The sequence below is a fragment of the Saccoglossus kowalevskii genome, chromosome 21, assembly GCF_978046115.1.
Source record: "Saccoglossus kowalevskii chromosome 21, keSacKowa6.1, whole genome shotgun sequence".
NCBI classification, from domain to species: Eukaryota; Metazoa; Hemichordata; class Enteropneusta; family Harrimaniidae; genus Saccoglossus; species Saccoglossus kowalevskii.
This window is the reverse complement of record NC_140661.1, coordinates 539,935-564,920: the sequence shown is the minus strand read 5'-3', so window position 1 is coordinate 564,920 and position 24,986 is coordinate 539,935. Positions and strand designations below refer to the sequence as shown.

The 24,986-nt window shown below is 35.4% G+C and overlaps 1 protein-coding gene across 5 annotated transcripts in view; it reads left to right on the top strand.

The window, feature by feature from the left end:
• LOC100371890 (poly(rC)-binding protein 3-like) overlaps positions 1-24,986 on the top strand; it is a 108,636-nt gene that overhangs the window by 52,633 nt on the left and 31,017 nt on the right. For 4 of the 5 annotated variants that reach the window (XM_006821443.3, XM_085495197.1, XM_085495196.1 and 1 more), the window contains exons 3-4: positions 2,388-2,450; positions 6,309-6,399. The gene's annotated coding sequence lies outside the window, so the exon portion shown is untranslated. The remainder of the gene's footprint in view (positions 1-2,387; positions 2,451-6,308; positions 6,400-24,986) is intronic. The other variant, XM_085495195.1, reaches the window with a different exon arrangement.

Below are 24,986 nucleotides of genomic sequence, written 5' to 3'. Positions count from 1 at the left end.
TCCCTAACCTTTCCACCACCAAACTTTCTCACCCAAATTTTCTAATATTCTTCAATGAACCCTGATTTTGGTATGAACACCCAAAATTTGAGTGAATTTTCAGTTTTTACTCAAAAAATGTGGCTATTTTTGTCCCAATCTTCTGAAGGAGAGTGCAGACTATAAACAGGATTATTTTGTGAATTTGTGATGAAAAGAGGGAACTGGTGGTGAAAAGGTTAAGGGTTGTACAAATGTGATCTTGAGTATAGACCACCATTATATGTATGACCACCATTATATATGCTGAACTCTACGTCTACTGAAAGAAAGCATCTACAAAAAACAACGTCAGAGTCAGGTGATGTGTTAATAGTTTCATATAATATATCAACAAATTGTAAACTGGCATTCTTACACGTTTTAAGGGGTCTGAATTTACTTGTAGTGTACTTTCTAGGTTTCCTATTCAAATTCCAAATCTAAAACATAGTATATACAAAATGCAACACTTGACAAAATCAACTAGAATATAGCATTTAACAAACTATCAGTAATACCGACCAATACACTATTTCTGCAAAATGTAAAAAAAAATACAGTGTTTTTAGTTGTAATTCTTTGCATTTACATTTAAATTTGAAACAGATGATAGGGCCGGGCCGGGCCGGGCCGGGCCGGTGAGTAGCAATGAACAATGCATCACATGTTCGAATCAATGAATGCGCACATTCTCACAGGGTTTTTTATCGCAAAATGCAAAATATATTAACATTTTGGGCAATAAATAATTTGTATTAATTAGTTTTCGATTATATACTCAGGTTTAGGTTTTGATTATATACTCGCAATCAGTATGGACAGTACGCACAATTGTGTGATCTAGAATCAGTGGCATGTCTTCTAGTGCCAGATATAAGATCTTGCTTCAGGCAATCATATGGCTAAATTCAGACTACTGTAACTGTGTTATAATGCATATATAATAATATTAGCACATTGATGAATTTATATTTCAGTTGTAAATTAATAAAGTGGGAATGCTTGTTACAGATTTTAATATTTTCAAGAAAGTGTATTCACATCACATGATTTTTTTACTGACTAGAAAAGTCAGTTATGTCTGTAGAATGTTGAGTTCAGTAATTACTGGTACAGATACAGTAATCTCATACTCCCACAACACAGCGTTTTTTACAGAAGACTTTTAATATACATCATCCACTGAATAATACGCTCAATTCCGCTGACACACAGATATGGAATGTTACAGTTCAGCATACATTTCTGTCTTTTGTGTATTTTTTTCATTTATTTATGTCTTCTTCACAAACATGAATCAGTTAGTAAACAATGTTTGTCAATGTTAAATGTCATATTAATAAAAATGTGTACAGGTCAATATAACAACATGTCTGAACACCTGAATTATGCTAAAAATAAATACAGTTCACCATGGTACTTACAATCAGTTGAGACCTAAAATTCACTTGAAAACTCACTGCAAATGGTCGCCAACATATGCCATGTTTTCGGTTCACATCTGTTTCACTATGGCGTAAGTAAGTATTATGTAATGCTTACCCCCACCCCAGCCCTGCTGCTATCCCTCCTCCTAAAAATGAGATTAAACTCCACCATTGTTAAGCTCCTTTATGCAGTGTAACTTGATTACATTTGTTTTTCTCTTGTGTTGGGACAAGGCACAACAAAAAACAGGGTATTTGTTTTCCAGATTTTAATTGTTTTCAATCAAGTCTTTGTGTAATTTTGGGATACACATGTTAGGGAAAATCAAATTTTTTTTTTGCTGTAAATCTTAATAATTTTGCTGCACACAAATTCTGAATTGTCAGTAAACTGACTAGGAATTACTTTTGTAAAAGTTTGTTTTTCTGATATCCATAAATCATCAAGTCACGAAAGTATTCTGTTAAAACTACTTACCAACTGCTGACATTTGTTGCCATGAAAAATTTATTATTAAATTGGAAGGAATTGCATGTTGAATGCTTTCAGCTTTTCTGAAGGAATCACTATAGTTCCAGTTCACAGAATAAATGCATTTTTCGTCATAAACGTTATTGAAACCCTTAAAGCATAAACCATTTACAGGAAATTGTGTGCCATTGTTCCTTGAATTCACCGGCCTCTGTAGCCAGCATGTCTCTAAAACACTGTGTCTTTTATGTCGTTTGGGCTATAACTGTCGCTAATGAAATAAATAAATAATTAATTATGGAAATGGGTTGCGAGCTTAATGTTGCATGGATTGCAGATCAACCTATTAGGGAGAATTGTATAGCAAATAGCAATGTTATTTGTTTGTGTCATAGTAAATGTGGATTTTATATGAGTCACAGCTCTAATCCAAACCTAACCTTTCTCTTATTTCATTATCCTTCCAGAGTGAAACCAGTTGATTCCTGACATCTCGCCGACTCCTCACCACTGCTGCCATTCATTTTTAAGTAAGTCAGCTTTTTTTTTTATTGATAACTTTTTTATTGATTTTTATAGTGCAGTTCAACAGTTTCTTATAAGAAAAATCCTGCTATATATCAGAGGAAAATGAAAACCTATTCTGTTTATCTATACATGTATTCTTTTCTTGTCCCGAAATGAGTCCTTCTAATAATATAAGATGACCTGCAGGCAGGATTAAGAATGTAATCTCCAATTTAGGATTATTTTTGTTACAAATTAAGATATTGTGTCATTTATATTTGTCTATCTTTGTGAATTGCAGGTGTGTTTATTATTGTAGCTATTGTTTAGTGGGAAAATAAAAATATCAAAATTCATTGAGAAAGCATGGCATCCTATATATGTATAAGATGTCTAAAGTCATTTCCAAACTCTCATTTTCCTATACTTTTCCCATCAATAAACCAATCAATTCTGTAAGCCTGTTTCTTTGATGTAAAACAAGCGATAAATATTGTGAAAAAAAACTTGTGTGAATATTTAATTGCCCTGAAGGTGTAAAGCAGAAGATAATGCAGATACTTGAAAGCTGAAATATAGTGACAAATAGTGAAATAGTGGCAAATAGTGAAATAGTGGCAAATAGTGAAATAGTGGCAAATATTGAAATAATGACAAATAGTGAAATAGTGGCAAATATTGAAATAATGACAAATAGTGAAATAATGACAAATAGTGAAATAGTGGCAAATAGTGAAATAGTGGCAAATAGTGAAATAATGACAAATAGTGAAATAGTGGCAAATAGTGAAATAGTGGCAAATAGTGAAATAATGACAAATAGTGAAATAGTGGCAAATAGTGAAATAGTGGCAAATAGTGACAAATAGTGAAATAATGACAAATAGTGAAATAGTGGCAAATAGTGAAATAGTGGCAAATAGTGAAATAATGACAAATAGTGAAATAGTGGCAAATAGTGAAATAGTGGCAAATAGTGAAATAATGACAAATAGTGAAATAGTGGCAAATAGTGAAATAATGACAAATAGTGAAATAGTGGCAAATAGTGAAATAGTGACAAATAGTGGCAAATTGTGACAAATAGTGAAATATAGTGGCAAATAATGAAATATAGTGGCAAATAGTGAAATAGTGACAAATAGTGGCAAATAGTGAAATAGTGGCAAATAGTGACAAATTGTGGCAAATAGTGACAAATAGTGACAAATAGTGAAATAGTGGCAAATAGTGACAAATAGTGAAATAGTGGCAAATAGTGACAAATAGTGAAATAGTGGCAAATAGTGGCAAATAGTGAAATAGTGACAAATAGTGAAATAGTGACAAATAGTGGCAAATAGTGAAATAGTGACAAAGAGGAATTATTGATTTGCTTTACATTTACAATTATGTTGTTACCTTCGTTTTTGTCAGATGAAATGTCTCGATGTAATCATTGTTTTGTGGCTGTAAATAATTTGTGGTAATTAATTTCAGAAAATCAGATATAAAGTGAATTATAATAATACAAACAAGCAACTGTGACTCTCAGTAAAGTTATTTTGAAGCACAACAAATATGTGATTTTGATCTCAGCAATGGCTTAATGGCTTTTCAACAAAATTATGCATTTCTGCTTTTCCAGAACCTAATCTTGATCATGAATGGATAAATTTCATTAAATCTTTGGACATACATTGGACATTACACAGTGATGCACAGTATTATGTTTTTCAGATCAGATTCAAAATGGCTGACCAGTGGCCAGTTTCTGAGCCAAATCATATTCATACTTGATACATACATGCACATGTACATGTATTTATTTGATGATCAGTTTCAAGATGGCTATATGGTGGTCATTCTTTATGGTAAAAGTTCATCAAAGTTGAGAATATCTGCCATTCTGGAACCAGGTCATGTATTGTCATAAAATTGGTTTCTAGCTTTACAGTCCTAGATCGAGGTTATTTATGATGGCTTGTGTTCAAACAATCTAAAATTCATTTGTGTATTGCTGGTCTGGAGTCAGAAGCCAAAGGTTTGAACTTGACAGAGGCAAGTCAGTCAAATAAGGCACCTTCTTGAATGCCAAGAAGTTTGAGTTTATATTGGCAGCCTTTGAAAAGTACAATTTTATCAAATCTTGTCTGGAAAATGGGTGTCCTCTCAAACTCTAATAAGATTAATTTGAATTTGAAATATTGCCTCTTTAAATTGGTGATCATTGGGCTAGAAATATCCTGTCTCTGATATTCTTACAAGTACATTGTACAACTGTATCATTAGATACTTTTTCATTTGGTATATAACACATACATCAAGGGATCCCAATACATTACAGAAGACTTTAATTAAAATTAAGAACATGGCAGTAAAGCTGGAATGGTGGCATTGTCAAAACAGATCTAATATTTCTAATGGGAATTCAATCCCTGTTTGTATAAAAACAATCCAGTCTTGCAGTAAATGAAGTGTTGAAGATGTTTGTTTTGACAATTGTTCTGCTCCACATGAGTTTGCTTTTCTTGTCTCATTAGCCTTGCAATTTTAGTGTAAAGGTCATAAGTCAATATGTCAAATGGAATTATAAACCTGTTAATTTAATACAAGTCTCATCTAAATCCCTAGATTTTCTCCATAATTGAAAAAAAGGCTGTTAATTTAAATAATTGTTTTTTGAAGTGCTACAGCTTGGTCTACTCTGAGGCAAATAGTATATTATACTATTTATGAACTCTGTTATATTAATTTTAGAAAACCATATTTATTAAAATTAATAGTAGTGTATATTATTAAATATAATTTGTTTTACAATTTTAAAAATCAGTAAATTGTTTGTAAATCAAACGAAATGCTGTCTAAACTTGATACTATTTTTCAGTCTTTTGTATAACACCTTGGTTAACTGAACATCTCCATAAAATGAACATTTCCTTAAACTGAATAATGAGTAGATTTTATGCCCAATGTTAGTGTTCGCTAAAAACAGGAAATGTGTCTGCATTTTTTATAGCATATGAATTTAATTTTTAAAAGGCAGCAACATATTCAGATAAGCTGCCTCTGAAATAATGATTTCTGTGTTCTTGTGTTTACTTGACTGTTGTGAAAATTCAATATATATATGTTTATATGTAAAAAATAGTAATAATTACATTTTCAAATCTTGCCATAGAGGGCAGTGGTACTAAATATGTATTATTCATATAGTGCTAATAGATCTATCATTTAAATGAATCTAATTTGACCAGTGAACAAGGCATTTTGCTTTCATGGTTTACTCAACCAACACTGGTTGTTCTGAGATGAATTGTGAAACCCCTCAACCCCCCCCCCCCTCCACTATCCTAGGACTGTTCTGTGATTATAGGTCAGTTGATCCACCATTTTCATACATCCTGGAATTTTCAAACTTGAATAGTTTATACTGTGTTCAAAATAAAATAAAATATATTTGTTGATATATTCAAATTATATTCTATCACAAACCTAAATGAGTTTGTAAATAATAAGTTTGAAAACGAGTAAAACAATAGTTATCAGCCCTATTCAATGGAAATTGTTATCCCTTGAAATCCCTTGATGTAACATTATTTGGGAAGTATTAACGATGACCATCATTTCATGTTGACTGTGAAGTTAACAGCTACAGAGACAGAGAAAATAAATAAATAAACATTGCCTACTTGATGCATTTATTCAGGCTGAATTAATAGTGCTTGCAAATAAAGAAATAAAAACTCACTTCTTATCTCTGGGTATAAATTGACCTGACACACCTCTATAAGAATGGAATATTCCCACTCTGTAGGAATTGCCTGCTGTATCTACCAATGGGGTTGTCACCAAAGTTGGAACCTCTGTATTCTGTATTCATTATTTTGCTTCTTCTGTAGGATTCATTGTGACCTGTAAATTGGTTTAATTAGAATATCTGAAGGCAATCCACAAGATTGTCTTGATCGCCGCGGGAACACCCTAGAGAAGGTAACAAACTATCATTTGCTTCAGTGAGTTACTGCTATAAAGATGGAACAGTTATGGATGAGGCATTGATTTCATCTCGTAAACCAGTGTGTGCATCTGTGTGTGTGATTCAGCCATTTTTGTAGCTGTTCATTTCACTCCATTTTTATGTATAATTTACAATCATAAAGGTGTGGGGAGAATTTGGTCATTGCATGGCGTTATTCAGTTCAGTGAACTCTTCACTTACTTGCTCAATTTGAGACCATGCAATGTGACAAACATTTGGCGGGAAAGTTAAGACTGTGATGCAACCTTGTTTGACCTTCTGTATCATATACACTTGCAGTGTTTGTATATATCACAGATGTTACCTCTATGTGATTATTAAAGTAATCATTACTTGGGATAATTCACTCAGAAAAATGATGGACCCCATTCAGTCTTAGTTTTGTAATCAAGAGAGAATATCTGAAACTGAATGGAAATTTGAAATTCTTGAACTCATTATATTTATGTGGATTACACAAACCATTCAAGATATCTATCTCGGAATGTGTCCAAGCTAAACACATTTTGATGATCTAGTCTGAATGGCAATTGTTGATGTTCTATAACCTAGTCTAAAGATGAGAGTGGTCACCCATCATGGTCTCTGGAACCCAGTCTAAAGATGAGAGGCCACCCATCATGGTCTCTGGAACCCAGTCTAAAGATGAGAGAAGCCAGCCATCATGGTCTCTGGAACCCAGTCTAAAGATGAGAGAAGCCAGGCATCATGGTCTCTGGAACCCAGTCTAAAGATGAGAGTGGTCACCCATCATGGTCTCTGGAACCCAGTCTAAAGATGAGAGAAGCCAGCCATCATGGTCTCTGGAACCCAGTCTAAAGATGAGAGTGGTCACCCATCATGGTCCCTGGAACCCAGTCTAAAGATGAGAGGCCAGCCACCATGGTCTCTGGAACCCAGTCTAAAGATGAGAGTGGTCACCCATCATGGTCTCTGGAAACAGTCTAAAGATGAGAGTGGTCACCCATCATGGTCTCTGGAACCCAGTCTAAAGATGAGAGAAGCCAGCCATCATGGTCTCTGAAACCCAGTCTAAAGATGAGAGGCCACCCATCATGGTCTCTGGAACCCAGTCTAAAGATGAGAGGTCACCCATCATGGTCTCTGGAACCCAGTCTAAAGATGAGAGTGGTCACCCATCATGGTCTCTGGAACCCAGTCTAAAGATGAGAGTGGTCACCCATCATGGTCTCTGGAACCCAGTCTAAAGATGAGAGAAGCCAGCCATCATGGTCTCTGGAACCCAGTCTAAAGATGAGAGTGGTCACCCATCATGGTCTCTGGAACCCAGTCTAAAGATGAGAGTGGCCACCCATCCTGGTCTCGTTACCCAGTCTAAAGATGAGAGTGGCCACCCATCCTGGTCTCGTTACCCAGTCTAAAGATGAGAGTGGTCACCCATCATGGTCTCTGGAACCCAGTCTAAAGATGAGAGTGGTCACCCATCATGGTCTCTGGAACCCAGTCTAAAGATGAGAGAAGCCAGCCATCATGGTCTCTGGAACCCAGTCTAAAGATGAGAGTGGTCACCCATCATGGTCTCTGTTACCCAGTCTAAAGATGAGAGGCAACCCATCCTGGTCTCTGTTACCCAGTCTAAAGATGAGAGGCCACCCATCATGGTCTCTGGAACCCAGTCTAAAGATGAGAGTGGTCACCCATCATGGTCTCTGGTAGCCAGTCTAAAGATGAGAGTGGCCACCCATCCTGGTCTCGTTACCCAGTCTAAAGATGAGAGGCCACCCATCATGGTCTCTGGAACCCAGTCTAAAGATGAGAGTGGCCACCCATCCTGGTCTCGTTACCCAGTCTAAAGATGAGAGGCCACCCATCATGGTCTCTGGTAGCCAGTCTAAAGATGAGAGTTGCCACCCATCATGGTCTCTGGTAGCCAGTCTAAAGATGATAGTGGCCACCCATCATGGTCTCTGGAACCCAGTCTAAAGATGAGAGTGGCCACCCATCATGGTCTCTGGAACCCAGTCTAAAGATGAGAGTGGCCACCCATCATGGTCTCTGGAACCCAGTCTAAAGATGAGAGTGGCCACCCATCATGGTCTCTGGAACCCAGTCTAAAGATGAGAGTGGCCACCCATCCTGGTCTCGTTACCCAGTCTAAAGATGAGAGGCCACCCATCATGGTCTATGGAACCCAGTCTAAAGATGAAAGAAGCCAGCCATCATGGTCTCTGGAACTCATCTTTAGACTGGGTTCCAGAGACCATGATGGGTGGCCTCTCATCTTGGTCTCTGGAACCCAGTCTAAAGATGAGAGGGGTCACCCATCATGGTCCCTGGAACCCAGTCTAAAGATGAAAGGCCAGCCATCATGGTCTCTGGAACCCAGTCTAAAGATGAGAGTGGTCACCCATCATGGTCTCTGGAACCCAGTCTAAAGATGAGAGAAGCCAGCCATCATGGTCTTTGGAACCCAGTCTAAAGATGAGAGGCCACCCATCATGGTCTCTGGAACCCAGTCTAAAGATGAGAGTGGTCACCCATCATGGTCTCTGGAACCCAGTCTAAAGATGAGAGTGGTCACCCATCATGGTCTCTGGAACCCAGTCTAAAGATGAGAGAAGCCAGCCATCATGGTCTCTGGAACCCAGTCTAAAGATGAGAGTGGTCACCCATCATGGTCTCTGTTACCCAGTCTAAAGATGAGAGGCAACCCATCCTGGTCTCTGTTACCCAGTCTAAAGATGAGAGGCCACCCATCATGGTCTCTGGAACCCAGTCTAAAGATGAGAGTGGTCACCCATCATGGTCTCTGGTAGCCAGTCTAAAGATGAGAGTGGCCACCCATCCTGGTCTCGTTACCCAGTCTAAAGATGAGAGGCCACCCATCATGGTCTCTGGAACCCAGTCTAAAGATGAGAGTGGCCACCCATCCTGGTCTCGTTACCCAGTCTAAAGATGAGAGGCCACCCATCATGGTCTCTGGTAGCCAGTCTAAAGATGAGAGTGGCCACCCATCATGGTCTCTGGTAGCCAGTCTAAAGATGAGAGTGGTCACCCATCATGGTCTCTGGTAGCCAGTCTAAAGATGAGAGTGGCCACCCATCATGGTCTCTGGTAGCCAGTCTAAAGATGAGAGTGGCCACCCATCATGGTCTCTGGTAGCCAGTCTAAAGATGAGAGGCCACCCATCATGGTCTCTGGAACTCATCTTTAGACTGGGTTCCAGAGACCATGATGGGTGGCCTCTCATCTTGGTCTCTGGAACCCAGTCTAAAGATGAGAGTGGCCACCCATCATGGTCTCTGGTAGCCAGTCTAAAGATGAGAGTGGTCACCCATCATGGTCTCTGGTAGCCAGTCTAAAGATGAGAGTGGCCACCCATCATGGTCTCTGGTAGCCAGTCTAAAGATGAGAGTGGCCACCCATCATGGTCTCTGGTAGCCTGTCTAAAGATGAGAGGCCACCCATCATGGTCTCTGGAACCCAGTCTAAAGATGAGAGTGGCCACCCATCCTGGTCTCTGTTACCCAGTCTAAAGATGGGAGGCCACCCATCATGGTCTCTGGAACCCAGTCTAAAGATGAGAGTGGCCACCCATCATGGTCTCTGGTAGCCAGTCTAAAGATGAGAGTGGCCACCCATCATGGTCTCTGGTAGCCAGTCTAAAGATGAGAGTGGCCACCCATCATGGTCTCTGGTAGCCAGTCTAAAGATGAGAGTGGCCACCCATCATGGTCTCTGGTAGCCTGTCTAAAGATGAGAGGCCACCCATCATGGTCTCTGGAACCCAGTCTAAAGATGAGAGTGGCCACCCATCCTGGTCTCTGTTACCCAGTCTAAAGATGGGAGGCCACCCATCATGGTCTCTGGAACCCAGTCTAAAGATGAGAGTGGCCACCCATCCTGGTGTCTGGTAGCCAGTCTAAAGATGAGAGTGGCCACCCATCCTGGTCTCTGGTAGCCAGTCTAAAGATGAGAGGCCACCCATCCTGGTCTCTGGAACCCAGTCTAAAGATGAGAGGCCACCCATCCTGGTCTCGTTACCCAGTCTAAAGATGAGAGGCAACCCATCCTGGTCTCTGGTAGCCAGTGTAAAGATGAGAGGCCACCCATCCTGGTCTCGTTACCCAGTCTAAAGATGAGAGGCCACCCATCATGGTCTCTGTTACCCAGTCTAAAGATGAGAGGCCACCCATCATGGTCTCTGGAACCCAGTCTAAAGATGAGAGTGGCCACCCATCATGGTCTCTCTTACCCAGTCTAAAGATGAGAGGCAACCCATCCTGGTCTCTGGTAGCCAGTCTAAAGATGAGAGGCCACCCATCATGGTCTCTGTTACCCAGTCTAAAGATGAGAGGCTACCCATCATGGTCTCTGGAACCCAGTCTAAAGATGAGAGGCAACCCATCATTGTCTCTGGTACCCAGTCTAAAGATGAGAGGCAACCCATCATTGTTTCTGGTAGCCAGTCTGAAGATGAGAGGCAACCCATCATGGTCTCTGGTGCCCAGTCTGAAGATGAGAGGCAACCCATCATGGTCTCTGGAACCCAGTCTGATGATGAGAAGCAACCCATCATTGTCTCTGGTAGCCAGTCTAAAGATGAGAGGCCACCCATCATGGTCTCTGTTACCCAGTCTAAAGATGAGAGTGGCCACCCATCCTGGTCTCGTTACCCAGTCTAAAGATGAGAGGCCAACCATCATGGTCTCTGGTACCCTGTCTAAAGATGAAAGTGGCCACCCATCATGGTCTCTGTGGTATCCAGTCTAAAGATGAGAGGCAACCCACCATGGTCTCTGGTGCCCAGTCTGAAGATGAGAGGCAACCCATCATTGTTTCTGGTAGCCAGTCTGAAGATGAGAGGCAACCCATCATGGTCTCTGGTGCCCAGTCTGAAGATGAGAGGCAACCCGTCATGGTCTCTGGAACCCAGTCTGATGATGAGAAGCAACCCATCATTGTCTCTGGTAGCCAGTCTAAAGATGAGAGGCCACCCATCATGGTCTCTGTTACCCAGTCTAAAGATGAGAGGCCAACCATCATGGTCTCTGGAACTCAGTCTAAAGATGAGAGTGGCCACCCATCCTGGTCTCTGTTACCCAGTCTAAAGATGAGAGGCAACCCATCATGGTCTCTGTTACCCAGTCTAAAGATGAGAGGCCACCCATCATAGTCTCTGGAACCCAGTCTAAAGATGAGAGTGGCCACCCATCCTGTTCTATTCTATGGAGTAATGTTCTATTCTATAGAGTAATGTTCTATTCTATAGAGTAATGTTCTATTCTATGGAGTAATGTTCTATTCTATGGAGTAATGTTCTATTCTATGGTGCAATGTTCTATTCTATGGAGTAATGTTCTGTTCTATGGAGTAATGTTCTATTCTATGGAGTAATGTTCTATTCTATGGAGTAATGTTCTATTCTATGGTGCAATGTTCTATTCTTTGGAGTAATGTTCTGTTCTATGGAGTAATGTTCTGTTCTATGGAGTAGTGTTCTATTCTATAGAGTAATGTTCTATTCTATGGAGTAATGTTCTATTCTATGGAGTAATGTTCTATTCTATGGAGTAATGTTCTATTCTATGGAGTAATGTTCTGTTCTATGGAGTAATGTTCTGTTCTATGGAGTAATGTTCTATTCTATGGAGTAATGTTCTATTCTGTGGAGTAATGTTCTGTTCTATGGAGTAATGTTCTGTTCTATGGAGTAATGTTCTATTCTATGGAGTAATGTTCTATTCTATAGAGTAATGTTCTATTCTATGGAGTAATGTTCTATTCTATGGAGTAATGTTCTATTCTATGGAGTAATGTTCTATTCTATGGAGTAATGTTCTGTTCTATGGAGTAATGTTCTATTCTATGGAGTAATGTTCTATTCTATGGAGTAATGTTCTATTCTATGGAGTAATGTTCTATTCTATGGAGTAATGTTCTATTCTGTGGAGTAATGTTCTGTTCTATGGAGTAATGTTCTGTTCTATGGAGTAATGTTCTATTCTATGGAGTAATGTTCTATTCTGTGGAGTAATGTTCTGTTCTATGGAGTAATGTTCTATTCTATGGAGTAATGTTCTGTTCTATGGAGTAATGTTCTGTTCTATGGAGTAATGTTCTGTTCTATGGAGTAATGTTCTATTCTGTGGAGTAATGTTCTATTCTATGGAGTAATGTTCTGTTCTATGGAGTAATGTTCTGTTCTATGGAGTAATGTAGGCAGTTGTGTTTGAGTAGGTCTGGAACTTTTGTTCCAATTTCATCATTTCGCTCTCAAAAAAAATACTTGAGGGGAAAAAATTGTGCCAATTTGATCTTGTTACCATGGTTATCTCTGTATGACATGTGACAGCATGCAGAACTTTTTGTTCCATCCTGCTTCATTATAAAATATAGTTGCCATGGTAATTATGTAGTGCTATAAGGGATTGTATTGTAATTTGTGATGTTAGTTTGAATGGAAAAGGTCACAAACAAAATAAGCTTCATAAGTGACAAATATAATGACTCAAATGTTTTTCTGTCACTGGTTTGTCATGTTTTTTTCGTTGATAGTGATAATTGTATAAAATTTCTCTTTGCCCACATGCTGTTTTAAATTGATGCCATTGGACACCAGGCATGCCATCCCTGTTTAGATGCTTTATGAACTGGTTCTATTCTATTCTATTCTATTCTATTCTATTCTATTCTATTCTATTCTATTCTATTCTATTCTATTCTATTCTATTCTATTCTATTCTATTCTATTCTATTCTATTCTATTACATTCCACAGTGTATTTCAAGTAAAAATTAAAAAAGTTTTGATTTTTCAATTGTGTAATAAATAGTTAACACAAAATTGAGGGGAGTATGAAAGTGTTTATCTCTATCCCAATAGAACTGGAAAGGTTGTAGCAGATGAGCCTGTAGTGGTGCACATTTAGGCAATAGTAGATAGGTTGCAATATAGGAAACAGCATAAATATAGCATTTTAAAAAAACCCAGATTTTTAATAAAAAAAATACATACCAGTATTATAATTTCAGATTGAGTTGAATTCAATTTTTACTGGTTGCTAAGTTTGTGCTCTCTATCTTGTTTATCTGACCTTTGACCTCTGTTGTCTATGATGTGTGCATTACTGACAAATAACACATGTTTAAAACTGGACCTCATTCCAGATAAGAATATATTAAGTAGAAGACATACAGTACCACTCTAGATAACCAGTCACATTCTTTTGCCCATAAACATTAGGATATTTCTTCTGATTACAGATTAACATTAAAATGATTATAATTTCATATCTAGTCACTTGTACCCAAAACCTGGGGGGGGGGGGGATATCACACACTTTTCGAAAAAACTTAGTCACAGGAGACAGAGCTAGTGTTCGTACACAATATTTTGTACTAGACAAAATCGTAAGCAAATGATGTAATTTTGTGCTGGCTGTCTTTTAATTGATTGAAATGTATACGATATAACGCACAGTGATATACATGTAAGTCCGAAAACGGGGACTATTAATTTGGGTTCACTCCATCCATACGTATGTTCGTACATATGTCCATAGTTATTTCTCGGACACCCATTGACGGATTTCATTCAAACTTTACATGAACACAATACATAATGTCTTACATATGCGCGTCAAGTCACTTTATGATCAGAGCAAAAATGGCTGTAAAATTTGCTATTTCTGATACCACAGCAGTTTCTCAGAGATGACTGGGCCGATTTGGATCAAAATTGGTATGGTGATCATACATATTGGGTTATAGTTGCTTGAAAACATGATGAAATTCAATGAACATTTCTGTTTAAATTTTGTACAAAGACAGTATACCAATAGATACATCAACATGAACATTATTTTTGTAATTTGATTCAATATGACTGCCCAATGTCCAATTCTCGTGTAAAAGCACTAAATCATAATTTTTTACAAATCCATCACCTATTAATGGTTTCAATCTAATCTCAATGACTTCATCAGCATCAAATTGATATGTCAGATCACAAAATTTTGGACAGGGAGGGACTGTGTCATTAACAATGACTTATTTCTTTGAACAATGTCTTCATCTTTTCCTGTATAGACAGAAAGACTCCATCATTCATTCTATATCTAATTTTGTAAATAAATTGCCATTTATAGAGGCATTCGGTTGTGAAATATCAATAAAGGACAAGAACAGGATTGAATTTGTTAAGGAGGAAACCCATTCATCCTACATCCATTATTTTACACCCGTTTTATTTCCGAAGATGAAATTAAGAATTTCCTTTTATTTCTGCCGCACTTTGCCTCTTTTTGTAATGATGTAGGGATTGACTATCAGCTCTAGACTGATCAGATTCCATGTCATGTTTTCTGAGAAAAAAAATATTTTTGACAGATGATTGGCATTAATTCTTCTAATACCTTCTATTGAATTTGGTAATCTTCTGTAACTCTAGAATAAGAATATATTCGCAAACATCTGTTCAGAATTTTTTGATGAGAATGAAGGGTATTCATTATAAATGCATGTTTTCCAGCATTTTAATCAACATCCTTTGTTAAAAAAAATAAACCCAAGATGGAAATAGACCTCTCATCTCTTGGGGAGTGTTTAATTTCCTCATTGGTCTTAAATATGAAAACATTTGTGCATTTTACACTTCCTTCTTTTATTGTACAAAAATTTGTCTGATATTGATCCAGTTAAGTAGGTCTTATGGATGACCCGCTAGAGGTCACACATCCTGGTACTTTCTATGGGTATTGACAAAATGCAGCAATACCCCAGGAAGTACCAGGATGTATGACCTCTAGGGTTCATTGCTATTGACATATCAAATAGTTTGAGTTCTGTATTTTAGCTAAATCTAAACATAAAGGCAATTGGCTGTCACATTCTGTGTTTTATGTCGAAAACTCAACTGTCTCAGATCCCAAAAGCAGTATGTGCAAATATTTAAACAAAAAAAGTGGCCAATTTATCAAAATTAATGTTTATTAGGTTTTCTACTCCAGTGATTTGTGTATTTGAAAAGCTTGGAGTGTCTATGTTTACATAAGTTTAATTTATTATTCAACAAGCCTATCTTGCCAATTTATATGTAAAAAAACAGTTGATTAGTTGTAAAATTGCTGCTTCAGTCATTTTGACCAATCAAAAGTAGCAACACATAAAGTTAAAAATTAAAATTAATTCTGAATGATCAACATTTATTGTTGTCAAGATATGAAAAATGGTGTTGTAAAATTGAATTGCTTTGTGATTAAATGTGGTAAAACAAGATGATCAATAAGTGGACATGCTTTTGTGTTTGTAGATATTCATGTTAAACTGGTAGCTTAATTAAACTCACAATTTACTCACAACTCACAATTTAACAAAGTTAAATATTTTATTTAATTCAAACACATGAACACAACAAATTCTGTATAATTTAAATTTATCCCTGAAAGATGCTATACATATTAAGTTATTAGTGGAAATGATATGATTCCTAATATTATTAATAATTTATTCAGTTGCATTTACTAGTAACCATTGGGCTGAAATCTCAATACAAATGTATAATAATGGACAATTAAGTATTAATAATCATAGAATTAATTTTTAACCATATCAACTAGCAAAAGCATCATTAAAGCCACAATGATTTCCATTTTACATTTCATTATTACAGTTTAGGCCTGTTATTATTTAGTATAAAATTTGAGTACATTATTGTTAATTTTCTGCATGTACTTTTGAATTGAAGAATATTGGGAATGATTATATGTTGCCCAGTCACTCGATGAGGGAGTAATCCACACATCTGAAGTGTTGCAATAAAATTGTACACAATTCTTGATTGAGGTAATCAGAGTTAGGAAAATATAATTGATGAATGTTAATGTGACACAGATAAACCCAATCAAATTTTGTATGTCAGATAATGGTTGTAATTCAGTTTGTGAGAGCACTTCATAAACTGGGTGGCCTACTCACTGTGTAGTCATTAGATGGGAATTTCTTTCATATGTTGCTTATCATAAAATTGGCCATTTGATAGATTGACAGAGATCTGAGGCTGCCAGTTCCTTATCTTATTGAAGGTCATCACATTCTTTGAGTCATTTCAACTTTCAAAATAGTAAAACTGTTTTCTCAAGATATTCAGCGACTGTTGCCATTATGTCAAACACTTAAAATATGTGCTTAGCGTTAAAGTAAAATCAGCTCAATTCATAAGTCTGAACAAACTGTGTGTTGAATTTGAAAAAACAACATGTTATTTTCAATATTCCAAAAAAAGCTACTGCAATTTCACAGAATTGTCAATGAAGTTTTAACAGAAAACATTTGACTGTGAAATTTCACAAACCTGAATACCAATAAATCATTGAATTGGAAAAAGTTGATGTTTACATCGAATAGGTTAAAACTTTTCACATTTTTTACTGATTTTTAACAATTCAGAGTACCATGTGTTATGTTAATTATATGAAATTAGGCCACCTATCCAGAATTTGAGTTTGTAGAGAAGACTGGAACAAGTCCAGTAGACTGATAAAACTAGTTAATTAAAATGTGCTAACAATGCAGGACTGCAAAAAATTCATGTTTTCAAACATTAAGCTGTTGTCATAGGAACCCATTAAAAATAATTAAATCGTGAAGAACGTTGGAAAAATGTAATTCAAATCAACGTGACATACATCATACATTTTGACAGTTTATGTAGATAACTATTTTTTGATACAAACGTCGAGGACATATGTCGTGTCTACTATGCTGTAACATTTTAAAATGGATCATTTCTGTTGTAATTATTTTTGTAAGTGATAATAATTTCTTAATCACAATTTAGTTCAAAGGTAGACAGTAATGAACGGTTAGGGAATTTGTGTGCAGATGTGCTAATGTTGTTATGTACTCTCTAGGGACTGTAATCTGTCTGTACATACTTGCTATATAAGACTGCTCTTTATAGGTTATAACCTTGGTTACTGAGCATATTGAGTTAAAACAAGTTCAGCAAAACTGAAAATGAAAAAAGAAATCACTTTGTTTGATTCCATGCATAATAAATGAGATTTTCCTTTCCACTTTGTGACGATTTCCTCTATTATTGCTTCATTTTTGTCATTATTTGACAAATAAATAAAAGTGAGACACAGGTGCTTCCAGTCTGATAGAAAAAATAAGCTCATAAAATTGTTGACTAATAGCTTTCTATAGTTTCATTTTTCTCGTATATCGTGTCTGTTTCATGTGATGCTGTCCATTGGCTATTTTACATATCCATTCTCCAAAATCAATGATCTGATTGGATGCCATTTGAAATTGTGATGTCATCATGGCTCAATTGATGACTTAGTAATACTTTATTCTAAATAACAGTTTGAAAAGTGTTAAATATTAATGTTTCCACTATTCATGTATAAAGGTAGTTTCAGATAGTCTGACATTTACTAGAATTAACTACCGTTAGCTTTCAACTAATCCACATATATGGTTTTTATTTCTTTACCTATATATAAATACATTTTTAGTTTTTGTTTATATACACCTCTGAGTTAATAAGTAGCAGAGTGTTTGAATCAAAATTTGTGACATTAGTCATAAACCTTTCACTTTCTTTATTGAATTTACATAAATTATCTAATTCCTCCTAATGGCTACATTATTTGATTATAAGCTTCCCTAGCTTATCGATAATTTACACAGTTAGAAAAGTTGGATGATGAAACAAATTATGCATATGTAAATTACCTTAATTAGAGCTGTAAAGATATCTTTAATACTCTTCAATTGCAAAATATTTCAATGACAAGGAAACTGCTTGCTTTGGCAGACAACATAGTCTTCTTATTGATTATAGTATTGGATAATTTGAGCATGGTCAAAAGACATGTCTTTATACAAATTCCACGTAATCATTAAGTACTGGGCATCAGCTGGTATGGCTGCATGTGTTTAAAAGCCATCTTCATCATTCATTCTACATTTGAGCATGGTCAACTTGTAAGGTCAGAAGGCATACATCCTGGAACTTTGGCTTTAACTAGGTTAGGTTGAATAAAAAAGGAATGTTCATGCTCTGTGTTATTAAATATTGAGATCAAAAAGATGTTTGCATTGTTATTCTTGTCATGTAATAGTGTTTCCCATTTATCTTTCCATGACAGTATGAACAGCGTCATCTAATAAAACTTGTGATGATTCAATTCATACTTTCTCTTCTCATTTACAAAATACACAGCAAGTACTATGTTTTCTAGTATGTAGTATAGTACAGATATTTGTCACATTTGAGACTCACCCTTGTTAAGGTGGTTTGATAAGCAGCATCTATATAAAGACAGTGTATCTAGTAGTTGCAATGCCTCCTTAAATTTGTGGTTTACCTTGTTTGTGATTGGATGCAATTTGAACAGTAACCATAAAATATTCAAGGCTAACAATCTTTATGATGATTTCAGGACATTCTAAATTAATTCATAAAAGTCAGCATGACCTTTACTGGTACATTGCTGTTTAATCTAACTGCTGTATTTGTGAGTTTCTTTCACTTGTTTACGTTATTTGCATGTGACTGGTTGGCACAGATTGGCTGTTTGCACCTGAAGATAAAATAACGATGTTGTTTGATGTTGTGCAAGCTGATTGCAATTTAGAGTAGATCTGTAGACAACATGTTAGCAGACATTCACATGCTGGTTGGCAAGAACGTGAACAAATAGACAGTATGTATGAACGCAGTATGTTTACTGTGATTTAATTTAACCAAGTCATATTTCATATTTTTGGTCGACCTGTCAATGCTGCTCACTAGTTATGCGTACAAATGGTGTTGCACAGCAGTTACGGTTGGGCCATCGTTGCGACTCTGCAGTTTAGGCTGAGGGCCAAATACATAACTCGATGAATTTCATCATGTTTCTTTTTATATCAAAAACATTGACAAATGAGATGTTGTGGCGTACTAACCATGTACATATATGAACGGATGTAAAAGACCAGCTGCCACCACAACTAATTTCCTTCTCTGTGTCTTATATTATTGATGGTCCCCTGGTATGGTTGGGGCTTTGAACCTTACTGGCTTCATCATATCTCCTTTTTAGTGGTGTGTGTGTGTGTGTGTGGGGGGGGGGTTCTTTTCATTTATCTTTATTCCAAAGCATAATTGATTTGAAATGTACGATTGCTTTGTTTGCAATTACTGATAAGCTTCTCTGCAATCTTTGATATGATTAATTTTACATGTGGAATGAACGATTTCCCATTTACTGATAGATTTGAATTGTGTCACTGTATGATCCTCTGTATATGGTTGCTACCAACCACCAAAGTAATATTGCAACGTATTCACTGTTCATTTAATTCACACAACATATGCACAATGCTGACATCTGTGCTTTCAAAACAAGATGACTTTGTAGAGTACACAATTTTATGAGGTGTAAAAACAGTAAAAGTTACACTAGCATATGTTTATATTAGCCATTCACTGCCAGTTTGAGCAAAGACACTATGAGTAGCTCACATTTGGGACTTTACATGCTTGTATTCATGGAGTGCTTCACATAAAGACAGTACTTTAATCTCAGCTTTTTTCAAGATTTTAAAATTATGTTACAGATTAATTACACATAAATGTGATTTGTAATGTTAATGGATGGTATGTTGTAATAAGTACATGTCATATCTTACTATCATTCAAACATGTCTCAATTCTATGTATTTACATATATGTCAAGATAATGCAATGGAGTAATCCATGAGATGTTGGAGGCACAGCTAGGAATAACATGGACCAATCTCCCACTCTATTCTATTTCAATGAATATACCTCTGCCACCATGCGATCTTATGCTTGCCATTGATTGGTTGAAATGTCTACCAAAACAATTCCATGTTGGTGTTCAATTTTATAAAACATGATGAAAGTGTAAGCGATGTTTGTACATTCTTGCTGAGCAAGTAAGTTATAGTAGGATGAGTTAGTTGTCAATACTACAACATGCTTTGGATAGTTTATACTTCTGGCAGTTGGCAGTAGGATGGATAGCTTGAAGAACCATATAACACCTTAGTAACCACTATTCCATGATGAAATTATTTTTGTGCACATTTATAACTATTTCACCCCAATCTTTATCAGCTATCAATGATACATTTTAAAACATGTTTAACAGTAGAAACAAATCAATGCAAAAACCCTCTAATAAAAAAAAAACATCAAGAATACACTTTAAGAATTAAATCTACTAATACATGTTTCTAATATATGAGAACAAATTATAACAAATCAGTATTACCTGCAGGTATTTATAAATATCCGTGGAAACCATGACAACTGTATCTATATGTTTTTGAGCTTGTTCCGTAGTCTTTTAGCCCCTACAAAAACATTGGTCTGCCCCTATTCGACCATGTGACATGTGTAAGTCATCAGAGTCTTTGGATTTCAGTTATATCAAGGATAATGTATTTGTGGCAAAAATGTCTATTTATCACCAAAAATAAAAAAAAAAACACTTTCTTTTGGAATGTTATCAGCCAGAGAGCTAGTAGTCAGTCCAGGGTTTAAGACATTTGTAATCTTGGCAGTATAAATCTAAAGAAGATAGGATGAAACAAATATGGTCATTTGCTGAGCACCTTCCATTATATTCTGGGTTAGGCTCTCCTTAATAGTTGAATAACATTTTGAGCATTAGGAAATTTGACATGAGTCACAGCCAGGATGGATGAATGCTAATCCATTTGTATAACCTACTTATACCTCAACTAATCATTTATTCATAAAATAATCGCATGAAAAATCAGTAAAATCAGAGATTGATAATTCCAAGGGTCATCCATAGCAACACCCCCTTCCCTGTCAATGGAATCACCCACTGATATTTAGCAATAGAAATGTTTCTGCGGTATTGTATAGTTGCTTGGAAAGATTGTTTCGATTTACTGAGTGCTTCGTGTCACTGCATCATTCTCATCGTCATTGCTGTCATCATTTCACTATCGTAAGCATCTCTCTTATTTATTTCTTCTATCAAAAATATTGTTTCATGTTTTAAAAATATGAAATGTTCATATGATTTTTTCAGCTTATGTTTTAAGTGTATGAGTGGTGCTTTCACATATGGTTACACTAACAAATGTATGTACATAAATGATCTTGGCCTTTCAACTCTCCCCAAAAACAAGGATGAAAAACCCAGAGAATATGGCAGTACTTTACAAGGTTGTCTTGTTTTTAACCTCTTCCAGCATCGCAAAGTATTTATACTACGATGTATGAATGGCTGTGAATATTAGACACCGTGGATACTTGCCAATCAAAGTGCATAATCTCAGCTACTGTTAACCGCTTACTTGTCACTGTTTTTCTGAAAACCTAGCCTAAATTTTCTTGAGAATACTAAATAAACAGTATTCTGTGTTTTTCTGTGGTGCTTTTTCAGTTCTGATCACTTTCTCTGATTTTTCTCTTGATTCACAGCTGGTATAAATTGGTGCTAGTTGAGTCTTATTCGTATAGCATCAATTATTCACTCTGGGTGCCACCTCCTTGTTTCCTTTCATTGTCTGTAAATTTGAGAACAATAGGATGAAGCTTTCAATTCAGAATGCGTTTCTGGGTTCTAACGAGATGTTTTTTTAAAACCCTCAATTTAGTGTTCATATTATGCATCACTACAGTAAAAGTGAATTTATTTAAGGTGAAGTACTACCTTATGGTATTGAGTCTTATGGTAGACCCATATACATATGTTGGTCATGAATACAAACCACACTCAAAATTTTGGTAATTAAAAATGTCACATATATTTGCTTGTGTTTGTCAGTATCACCCACTGAAAAAAAACAAAAAAACTCTCACAGCTGGGGAAGAACTGAATTAAACTGATATATATATATATTCCTTGGTAGATTTAGCTTAGCATGCCACATTGTCCAAGGCTGAGGTAGAATAATGAAATGATAAACTCCCGGAAATTGGGGTGGAGATACTGCTGTAAACGTTTTATGTGTTATTGTTGTTGTCTTTGTTAAACCATGGTGCTCCCTGACATTGAGAAGATAATAAACATTGAGAAAGCTTTATTTATACTGTACATTTTTATTAAAAGAAAGCTTGATTAAAATGTAACGAAAAAAGGACAAATCAATTTAATTGACTGCCATTATTCAGTTAAGTGCAGACCTTTGAGTTCATGACCATACATAATAAGAAAATCAGTTTTATCATCATAACGTATGAACTACAGCATACAGTGTTTATGAACTTGTTGTGAGTCAGTTGTTGTATATTGATTTTAAAATGGCTGCCAAATTCAGGATTGAATCGTTGATATAAATACGCTGTCTAATTCATTATGGATGTTAGCCTTATTAAAAGTTGAAAATCTCAAATGATAATCTGGTTAAGCTTTTAGATGGCATTTAGATTATAATTGGCAAGAATTGGAGAGGTGAGACTTTTATTAAATCAGAAATGGATTATTTCTTACACAATGTAGGCAAGAACATTTTTAAAACATAATTGAATACTTAGTTTAAGTATTAATCTAAAAAAGTTACATGAAAATGAATTATAATCGTAGGTGAGCCAATAAGAGGTGTGTCACATCACTTCAAATTTTATTTTCATTATGTTCATCATATTTCTGTTATTGTTAACAATAGGAGACAGCTATAACGTGTTGACAATATTCTTTTGTATTCACTTTCAATTAAGAATAGGAGCAATATGTTACCGTGATCTCTATCATAGTGTGGAAAATGGATTTTTGTTATTTTTTTGAGTGATGTTTACACTATATTTGATTTGATTTACTTCTCATTTTTAATTGTCAAATTACTGTGAATTACTGTGAGTCACTAAAAATTGCATAATTTTGAACCAATGAAATTAAAGACAGCAACTTTCAGAATTCTGTTTCTATGAATGCAGCAGTGAAAATTGCATGGTTTAATAGTAATTTGTAGAACCACAGTGAAAAATAGCAGTGTTTCACAATTTTCACGGACTACTAAAATTCACAAAAATTTTGTTTCTTGTGAAAATAAAAGTAGTTTACAGTATCTAGGTCAAATTGCTACTAAAAATCAGCATTACCGTAAGTACATTTATGTATTTGGTAATAGAATAGATGCTATGATGATTGAGGACTTGTTTACCTGTAATATTAGTGTTGTAAATAACTGGTGATCAATATATAAAATGTCATTATGATAGAATAACCTGTTCTGTGATTACAAATCAATTATATGGATTGGTGCATTGTGGGTAATATGATAGGATATGTTGTTTTTAAGGATGTTGAACCATTGTATCTCTACCACTAAAAACTGTAGTACACTGCAGATGTTGCGAAAAAATCATATTAGTGATATTTTTACATTTTGCAATTTTACTGGTATAGATTTTGGCATTATAAAGATATCATTGATTTTTGATGGCTGCTACGAATCAATGATACTCAGAAAATGAGTACTTTTTGAGATTGAATTATCAGGTTTGTCAAGATTTTTATTACTTTTATTTATTATTACATGTATTGACTGGTATGTACTGGTGTCTTATAAAACAGGAAACTTTGCAAGTTACAATGAGATATTTCCAGCAACAATAACTTTGCAATATTGACTTTTTTATCAAAATAAAAATTAATGTTTTGCTATAATCACTCATAGTACTCTCCAAACTTGTTGTGCTGTATTTGAAAATTTTTGTTTTGTTTTTCAATTTCTGCACAATATAATTACAAATCACTGATAGAAACAGGATTCAGCTTCATTCTTTGGTCTTTTGATATCTTTTGAGGAACACCATTATATTGATAAATGATAACACTGATATGATTGATTTTGCTTGTATGTCTACTAGTATTAGAATGATTTATGGGTTTCTGTAAGTTCAACTTTTGTCAAATTCTTGCTTTATTTTTGTCCAAAATGTTGATCAAAACCTGTTTTTAGTAGGAAAAGGTATTCAAAGGATTCATGTACCGAAAATATAAACAAACTGGAAATGTATCCAGCATATACCTAGCAATACAGCTGATTACTGGATATAAGCAATTTAAAAAAAATATTTTCACTTTGAATAATAGATATCAACAAAAATAAAATCAATAAAAATAATTTTTCATTAAAATTAATTGCAACCCAAAATGATTTGTCAATGAAAATTAATTGCACCTTGAAATAAAGTAATTCAGAGTAAGCAACAATCCAATCTCGTAATCTCAGCTTTTCAAAAAACAGATGTTTAGGAAGTATATGTAAAGTGTGTAACACTCAGGAGAAAACTGAATTATATGACTGTCTTGTGAAAGTAATAATGCAATCATTGCCCGTATCATGGTTTTATTTTTAGCAATCATTTAGGGATCTTCTCCCTTACTATGTTGGTCTAATGTCATGCAGAAAACAATTTCTTTAAATAAACCACAACACAGAATAATTTAAGACACAATATCTTTAATTATAATTTCCTGAGTAAAACCTCAGTGACATAATGCTTGGGTAATTAACATTTATTTTGATAGGACCTATGTAACAAATACTGTGATTGTGTTGATGGACTG